Below are 8,111 nucleotides of genomic sequence, written 5' to 3'. Positions count from 1 at the left end.
ACCAACTACTTCTCAGATAGAGTTCAGTGTGTCAAATCGGAGGGCCTGTTGTCTGGACCTATGGCAGTCTCTATGGGGGTGCCACAGGGTTCAATTCTTGGGCCGACACTTTTCTCCGTGTATATCAATGATGTCGCTCTTGCTGCTGGTGACTCTCAGATCCACCTCTCACGCAGACGACACCATTTTGTATACATCTGGCCCTTCATTGGACACTGTGTTAACAAACCTCCAAACGAGCTTCAATGCCATACAACAATCCTTCAGTAGCCTCCAACTGCTCTTAAACACTAGTAAAACTAAATGCATGCTTTTCAATCGAACGCTGCTGGCACCCGCCCACCCGACTAGAATCACCACTCTCGACGGGTCTGACCTAGAGTATGTGGACAACTACAAATACCTAGGTGTCTGGTTAGACTGTAAACTCAACTTCCAGACTCACATAAAGAATCTCCAATCCAAAGTTAAATCTAGAATCGGCTTCCTATTTCGCAACAAAGCCTCCTTCACTCATGCTGCCAAACATGCCCTCGTAAAACTGACTATCCTACCGATCCTTGACTTCGGCGATGTCATTTACAAAATAGCCTCCAACACTCTACTCAGCAAATTGGATGTAGTCTATCACAGTGCCATCCGTTTTGTCTCCAAAGCCCCATACACTACCCACCACTGTGACCTGTACGCTCTTGTTGGCTGGTCCTCACTACATGTTCGTCGTCAAACCCACTGGCTCCAGGCCATCTATAAATCACTGCTAGGCAAATCCCCGCCTTATCTTAGCTCATTGGTCACCATAGCAGCACCCACCCGTAGTCTGCGCTCCAGCAGGTATATCTCACTGGTCATTCCCAAAGCCAACACCTCCTTTGGCCGCCATTCCTTCCAGTTTTCTGCTGCCAATGACTGGAACAAATTGCAAAAATCTCTGAAGCTGGAGACTCTTATCTCCCTCAATAACTTTAAGCATCAGTTGTCAGAGCACCTTACCGATCACTGCACCTGTACACAGCCCATCTGAAATTAGCCCACCCAACTACCTCATCCCTATATTGTTATTTATTTTGCTCTTTTGCACCCCAGTATCTCTATTTGCACATAATCTCTTGCACATCTAGCATTCCAGTGTTAATACTATTGTAATTATTCTGCACTATAGCCTATTTATTGCCATACCTCCATAACTTGCTACATTTGCACACACTGTATATATATTTTCTGTTGTATTTCTGACTTTATGTTTTTTACCCCATATGTAACTCTGTGTTGTTTTTTATTGCACTACTTTGCTTGATCTTGGCCAGGTCGCAGCTGTAAATGAGAACCTGTTCTCAACTGGCTTACCTGGTTAAATAAAGGTGAAATAAAAAATAAAAAAAAGATGATGTGCAAATAGAGATACTGGGGTACAAATGAGCAAAATAAATAACAATATAGGGATGAGGTAGTTGGGCGGGCTAATTTCAGATGGGCTGCGTACAGGTGCAGTGATCGGTAAGGTGCTCTGACAACTGATGCTTAAAGTCAGTGAGGGAGATAAGTGTCTCCAGCTTCAGAGATTTTTGCAATTTGTTCCAGTCATTGGCAGCAGAGAACTGGAAGGAATTGCGGCCAAAGGAGGTGTTGGCTTTGGGGATGACCAGTGAGATATACCCGCTGGAGCGCAGACTACGGGTGGGTGTTGCTATGGTGACCAATGAGCTAAGATAAGGCGGGGATTTGCCTAGCAGTGATTTATAGATGGCCTGGAGCCAGTGGGTTTGGCGACGAATATGTAGTGAGGACCAGCCAACAAGAGCGTACAGGTCACAGTGGTGGGTATTATATGGGGGCTTTGGAGACAAAACGGATGGCACTGTGATAGACAACATCCAATTTGCTGAGTAGAGTGTTGGAGGCTATTTTGTAAATGACATCGCCGAAGTCAAGGATCGGTAGGATAGTCAGTTTTACGAGGGCATGTTTGGCAGCATGAGTGAAGGAGGCTTTATTGCGAAATAGGAAACCGATTCTAGATTTAACTTTGGATTGGAGATTCTTAATGTGAGTCTGGAAGGAGAGTTTACAGTCTAACCAGACACCTAGATATTTGTAGTTGTCCACATACTCTAGGTCAGACCCGTCAGAGTAGTGATTCTAGTCGGGTGGGCGGGTGCAAGCAGCGTCGGTTGAAGAGCATGCATTTAGTTTTACTAGTGTTTAAGAGCAGTTGGAGGCTACTGAAGGAGTGTTGTATGGAATTGAAGCTTCGTTTGGAGGTTTGTTAACACAGTGTCCAATGAAGGGCCAGATGTATACAAAATGGTGTCGTCTGCGTAGAGGTGGATCTGAGAGTCACCAGCAGCAAGAGCGACGTCATTGATATACACAGAGAAAAGAGTTGGCCCAAGAATTGAACCCTGTGGCACCCCCATAGAGACTGCCATAGGTCCAGACAACAGGCCCTCCGATTTGACACATTGAACTCTATCTGAGAAGTAGTTGGTGAACCAGGCGAGGCAGTCATTTGAGAAACCAAGGCTATTTAGTCTGCCAATAAGAATGCGGTGGTTGACAGAGTCGAAAGCCTTGGCCAGGTCAATGAAAACGGCTGCACAGTACTGTCTATTATCGATCGCGGTTATAATATCGTTTAGGACCTTGAGCGTGGCTGAAGTGCACCCATGACCAGCTCGGAAACCGGATTGCATAGCGGAGAAGGTACGGTGGGATTCGAAATGGTCGGTGATCTGTTTGTTGACTTGGCTTTCAAAACTTTTGAAAGGCAGGGCAGGATGGATATGGGTCTGTAACAGTTTGGATCTAGAGTGTCACCCCCTTTGAAGAGGGGGATGACCGTGCAGCTTTCCAATCTCTGGGGATCTCAGACGTTACGAAAGAGAGGTTGAACAGGCTAGTAATAGGGGTTGCGACAATTTCGGCGGCTAGTTTTAGAAAGAAAGGGTCCAGATTGTCTAGCCCAGATGATTTGTAGGGGTCCAGATTTTGCAGCTCTTTTAGAACATCAGCTGTCTGGATTTGTGTGAAGGAGAAGCGGGGGGGCATGGGCAAGTTGCAGCGGAGGGTGCAGAGCTGGTGGCGGGGTAGTGGTAGCCAGGTAGAAAGCATGGCCAGCCGTAGCAAAATGCTTGTTGAAATTCTCGATTATTGTAGATTTATCGGTGGTGATAGTGTTTCCTAGCCTCAGTGCAGTGGGCAGCTGGGAGGAAGTGCTCTTATTTTCCATGGACTATACAGTGTCCCAAAACTTTTTGGAGTTAGTGCTACAGGATGCAAATTTCTGTTTGAAAAAGTTAGCCTTTGCTTTCCTAACTGCTTGTGTATATTGGTTCCTAACTTCCCTAAAAAGTTGCATATCGCGGGGGCTATTTGATGCTAATGCAGTACGCCACAGGATGTTTTTGTGCTGGTCAAGGGCAGTCAAGTCTGAGGAGAACCAGGGGCTATATCAGTTCTTAGTTCTGTATTTTTTGAATGGGGCATGTCTATTTAAGATTGAGAGGAAATTACTTTTAAAGAACAACCAGGCATCCTCTACTGACGGAATGAGATCTATATCCATCCAGGATACCTGGGCCAGGTCAATTAGGAAGGCCTGCTCGCTGAAGTGTTTTTGGGAGCGTTTGACAGTGATGAGGGGTGGTCGTTTGACCGCGGACCCGTTACGGACGCAGGCAATAAGGCAGTGATCGCTGAGATCCTGGTTGAAGACAGCGGAGGTGTATTTAGAGGGTAAGTTAGTCAGGATGATATCTATGAGGGTACCCATGTTTACGGATTTAGGGTTGTACCTGGTAGGTTCGTTGATAATTTGTGTGACTGAACGACACGTTTCCCCAAAACGGTGAGCACCGTTCTTCAACAGCATTAGAGGTACAGCCACAAAAATGTCAGTCGACATGAGATTAAATGAGATGTATTGGAATATTTGGTATTGTACTAGGTGTGTAATCTACCACAATACCTATAATTATCCAAATAACCTGTCTTCAACATAACAAATTACATGAGCTGTGAAAGGGGAAGAAAAAACAAACCAACTGAGGAAAATTATTCCTCTGTAGTCTTGTGATTGCCACACCTCTCTTTATCTGTGCCAAGGTAGCACACCCACACGTACCACCATTGTTCAGGTTCTGCAGAACACTAGCTCTGTTGCAAAGGTGATTCTCACGGCTATAAACATGCTTCACTTATCGAATTGTACCCGTAGATAATAGAGCTATGAGTCAGTAGTAGCCTACGACCAGAAACAAGCTCAGGGCAAGGACTAGACCTGATGTTGACCTAGTGGAAGAACACTGGGTTGAGTTCCCAAAGTGAAGGGAGAGAGAGAGGGTGAAACCTGAGAGTGTCAGTTTGATAGTAACTCTGCTGGGTTGGGAACATGTACTAACAAGAAGGCTTATGCACATGTTACTGTGTGTGTGCAGCACCCTATTCTTCACTATATGAGCTGTTGTGGCCTGGATTCATAGTAAAGATGGTGGTGGGGGGGGACTTAAGATACTGAGGAAACTGAAGACCTACAATCCTATTAAACAGATTACTATCCAAGTGCGACAACAATCGTATTAGATCCGCAAACGTAATGACAATACAGCTTGGGAGGGCTTAGGATGCTTGGTGCCATAGTCTACGCCCCAAATGGCTCCATTTTCCCTGTGTAGTGCACTACCATATAGGGCCCTGGTCAAAAGTAGTGCACTATATTGGGAATAGGGTGCAATTTGGGACACAACCCTAGGCCTACTCCTCTTAGTTGGTGATGGGTTGTGAGATACTGGTAGTCTGATCTCTCATGTGTCCTCTGTCCTCTCTGTCCTCTCTGTCCTCTCAGTCTTTGTCCTCCTAGATACTGCCCGGCGTCTATGACATATGTCATGCATTGGGCTAGACTACCAGAGACATGAGTTGTATGAGTGTGGGGTGTAGGTCCCGTGTAGCTCAGTTGGTAGGGCGTGGCGTTTGCAACGCCAGAGTTGTGGGTTCGATTCCCACGGGGGGCCAGTATGAAAATGTATGCACTCACTAACTGTAAGTCGCTCTGGATAAGAGTGTCTGCTAAATTACTACAATGTAAATTAGTTAATCCTCATGATACCATACATATAGTGAGGTGGGGCATGTGGAACTCTGTCAGGGCAGATTCCTTCTTCATATTTGAGACCATATTTAACCAATTATCCCATAGATGAGATAAACGTCCTTCCAGTGAGTAGTCTAAAGGTTGTAGCTAAGGTGGTCCCCTCACATAAACAACAATGGGATCATTGGTTAAATACAGCCTTTATACTAGTCACTGGGAGGACGTTTATCTCATCTATGAAGGATGTCCTATGATTGTAACTCCCTCTTACTTACAATATATGTCAGAAACACACACTGTGGAGTAAAACACACTGTAGGGTAAAACACACTGTGGATTGAAACACATTGTGGAGTAAAACACGCTGTGGAGTGAAACACGCTGTGGAGTAAAAAACACTGTGGAGTAAAACACATTGTGGAGTAAAACACGCTGTGGAGTGAAACACTGTGGAGTGAAACACGCTGTGGAGTAAAACACACTGTGGGGTGAAACACTGTGGGGTGAAACACTGTGGAGTAAAACATGCTCTGAGTAAAACACTGTGGAGTAAAACACTGTGGAGTAAAACACTGTGGAGTGAAACACTGTGGAGTAAAACACGCTGTGGAGTAAAACACACTGTGGCGTGAAACACGCTGTGGAGTGAAACACGCTGTGGAGTAAAACACGCTGTGGAGTAAAACACGCTGTGGAGTAAAACACTGTGGAGTAAAACACACTGTGGAGTAAAACACTGTGGAGTAAAACACTGTGGAGTAAAACACGCTGTGGAGTAACACACTGTGGAGTAAAACACACTGTGGAGTAAAACACACTGTGGAGTAAAACACTGTGGAGTGAAACACACTGTGGAGAAACCCACGCTGTGGAGTAAAACACGCTGTGGAGTAAAACACTGTGGAGTAAAACACACTGTGGAGTAAAACACACTGTGGAGTAAAACACTGTGGAGTAAAACACACTGTGGAGTAAAACAAGCTGTGGAGTAAAACACGCTGTGGAGTAACACACTGTGGAGTAAAACACACTGTGGAGTAAAACACACTGTGGAGTAAAACACGCTGTGGAGTAAAACACGCTGTGGAGTAAAACACACTGTGGAGTAAAACACTGTGGAGTAAAACACGCTGTGGAGTAAAACACACTGTGGAGTAAAACACGCTGTGGAGTAACACACTGTGGAGTAAAACACACTGTGGAGTAAAACACACTGTGGAGTAAAACACTGTGGAGTGAAACACACTGTGGAGAAAACCACGCTGTGGAGTAAAACACGCTGTGGAGTAAAACACTGTGGAGTAAAACACACTGTGGAGTAAAACACACTGTGGAGTAAAACACTGTGGAGTAAAACACACTGTGGAGTAAAACACACTGTGGAGTAAAACACGCTGTGGAGAAAACCACGATGTGGAGTAAAACACGCTGTGGAGTAAAACACTGTGGAGTAAAACACTGTGGAGTAAAACACACTGTGGAGTAAAACACACTGTGGAGTAAAACACACTGTGGAGTGTGTGTCTGGGAGATCTGGCAAGTCTACTCCACAAGTGGAGCAAACTGGAGGTTTAAAAAAAATACATCCTTCTTGGCAGCCAGTTGTTTTAAATCTCCTCTGCTAAATTCATAGACATGATTCCTCTCTTTCTCAATTACAAGAACAGGCAGACCTGTTAGTAACATGATCTTGACTTCCCCTTTTTTTTGCAGTGCCATAAATTGTAAAAAGTGTAATTGTGCAGAAGAAGACCCCAGAACAGTGAATATAGATCAGCTAATATACTAATACAGGACTGATTGTACATTAATCTTGAATATCTACAGTGGCTTGCGAAAGTATTCACCCCCCTTGGCATTTTTCCTATTTTGTTGCCGTACAACCTGGAATTAAAATTGATTTTTGGGGGGTTTGTATCATTTGATTTAAACAACATGCCTACCACTTTGAAGATGCAAAATATTTGTTCTTGTGAAACAAACAAGAAATAAGACCAAAAAACGGAAAACTTGAGCGTGCATAACTAAAGTCAATACTTTGTAGAGCCACCTTTTGCAGCAATTACAGCTGCAAGTCTCTTGGGGTATGTCTCTATAAGCTTGGCACATCTAGCCACTGGGATTTTTACCCATTCTTCAAGGCTAAACTGCTCCAGCTCCTTCAAGTTGGATGGGTTCCGCTGGTGTACAGCAATCTTTAAATCATTCCACAGATTCCCAATTGGATTGAGGTCTGGGCTTTGACTAGGCCATTCCAATACATTTAAATGTTTCCCCTTAAACCACTCAAGTGTTGTGTTAGCAGTATGCTTAGGGTTATTGTCCTGCTGGAAGGTAAACCTCCGTCCCAGTCTCAAATCTCTGGAAGACTGAAACAGGTTTCCCTCAAGAATTTCCCTGTATTTAGCGCCATCCATCATTCCTTCAATTCTGACCAGTTTCCCAGTCCCTGCCATTGAAAAACATCCCCACAGCATGATGCTGCCACCACCATCCTTCACTGTGGGGATGGTGTTCTCGGGGTGATGAGAGGTGTTGGGTTTGCGTCAGACATAGCGTTTTCCTTGATGGCCAAAAAGCTCAATTTTAGTCTCATCTGACCAGAGTACCTTCTTCCATATATTTGGGGAGTCTCCCACATGGATTTTGGCGAACAACAAATGTGTTTGCTTATTTTTTTCTTTAAGCAATGGCTTTTTTTCTTGCCACTCTTCCGTAAAGCCCAGCTTTGTGGAGTGTACGGCTTAAAGTGGTCCTATGGACAGATACTCCAATCTCCGCTGTGGAGCTTTGCAGCTCCTTCAGGGTTATCTTTGGTGTCTTTGTTGCCTCTCTGATTAATACCCTCCTTGCCTGGTCCGTGGGTTTTGGTGGGCGGCCCTCTCTGGGCAGGTTTGTTGTGGTGCCATATTCTTTCAATTTTTTAATAATGGATTTAATGGTGCTCCGTGGGATGTTCAAAGTTTTGGATATTTTTTTATAACCCAACCGTGATCTGTACTTCTTCACAACTTTGTCC

The sequence above is a fragment of the Coregonus clupeaformis genome, unplaced genomic scaffold (genome assembly GCF_020615455.1).
Source record: "Coregonus clupeaformis isolate EN_2021a unplaced genomic scaffold, ASM2061545v1 scaf0024, whole genome shotgun sequence".
Classification (NCBI taxonomy): domain Eukaryota; kingdom Metazoa; phylum Chordata; class Actinopteri; order Salmoniformes; family Salmonidae; genus Coregonus; species Coregonus clupeaformis.
The sequence above is the reverse complement of the archived record's forward strand: the minus strand, read 5'-3'. Positions refer to the sequence as shown.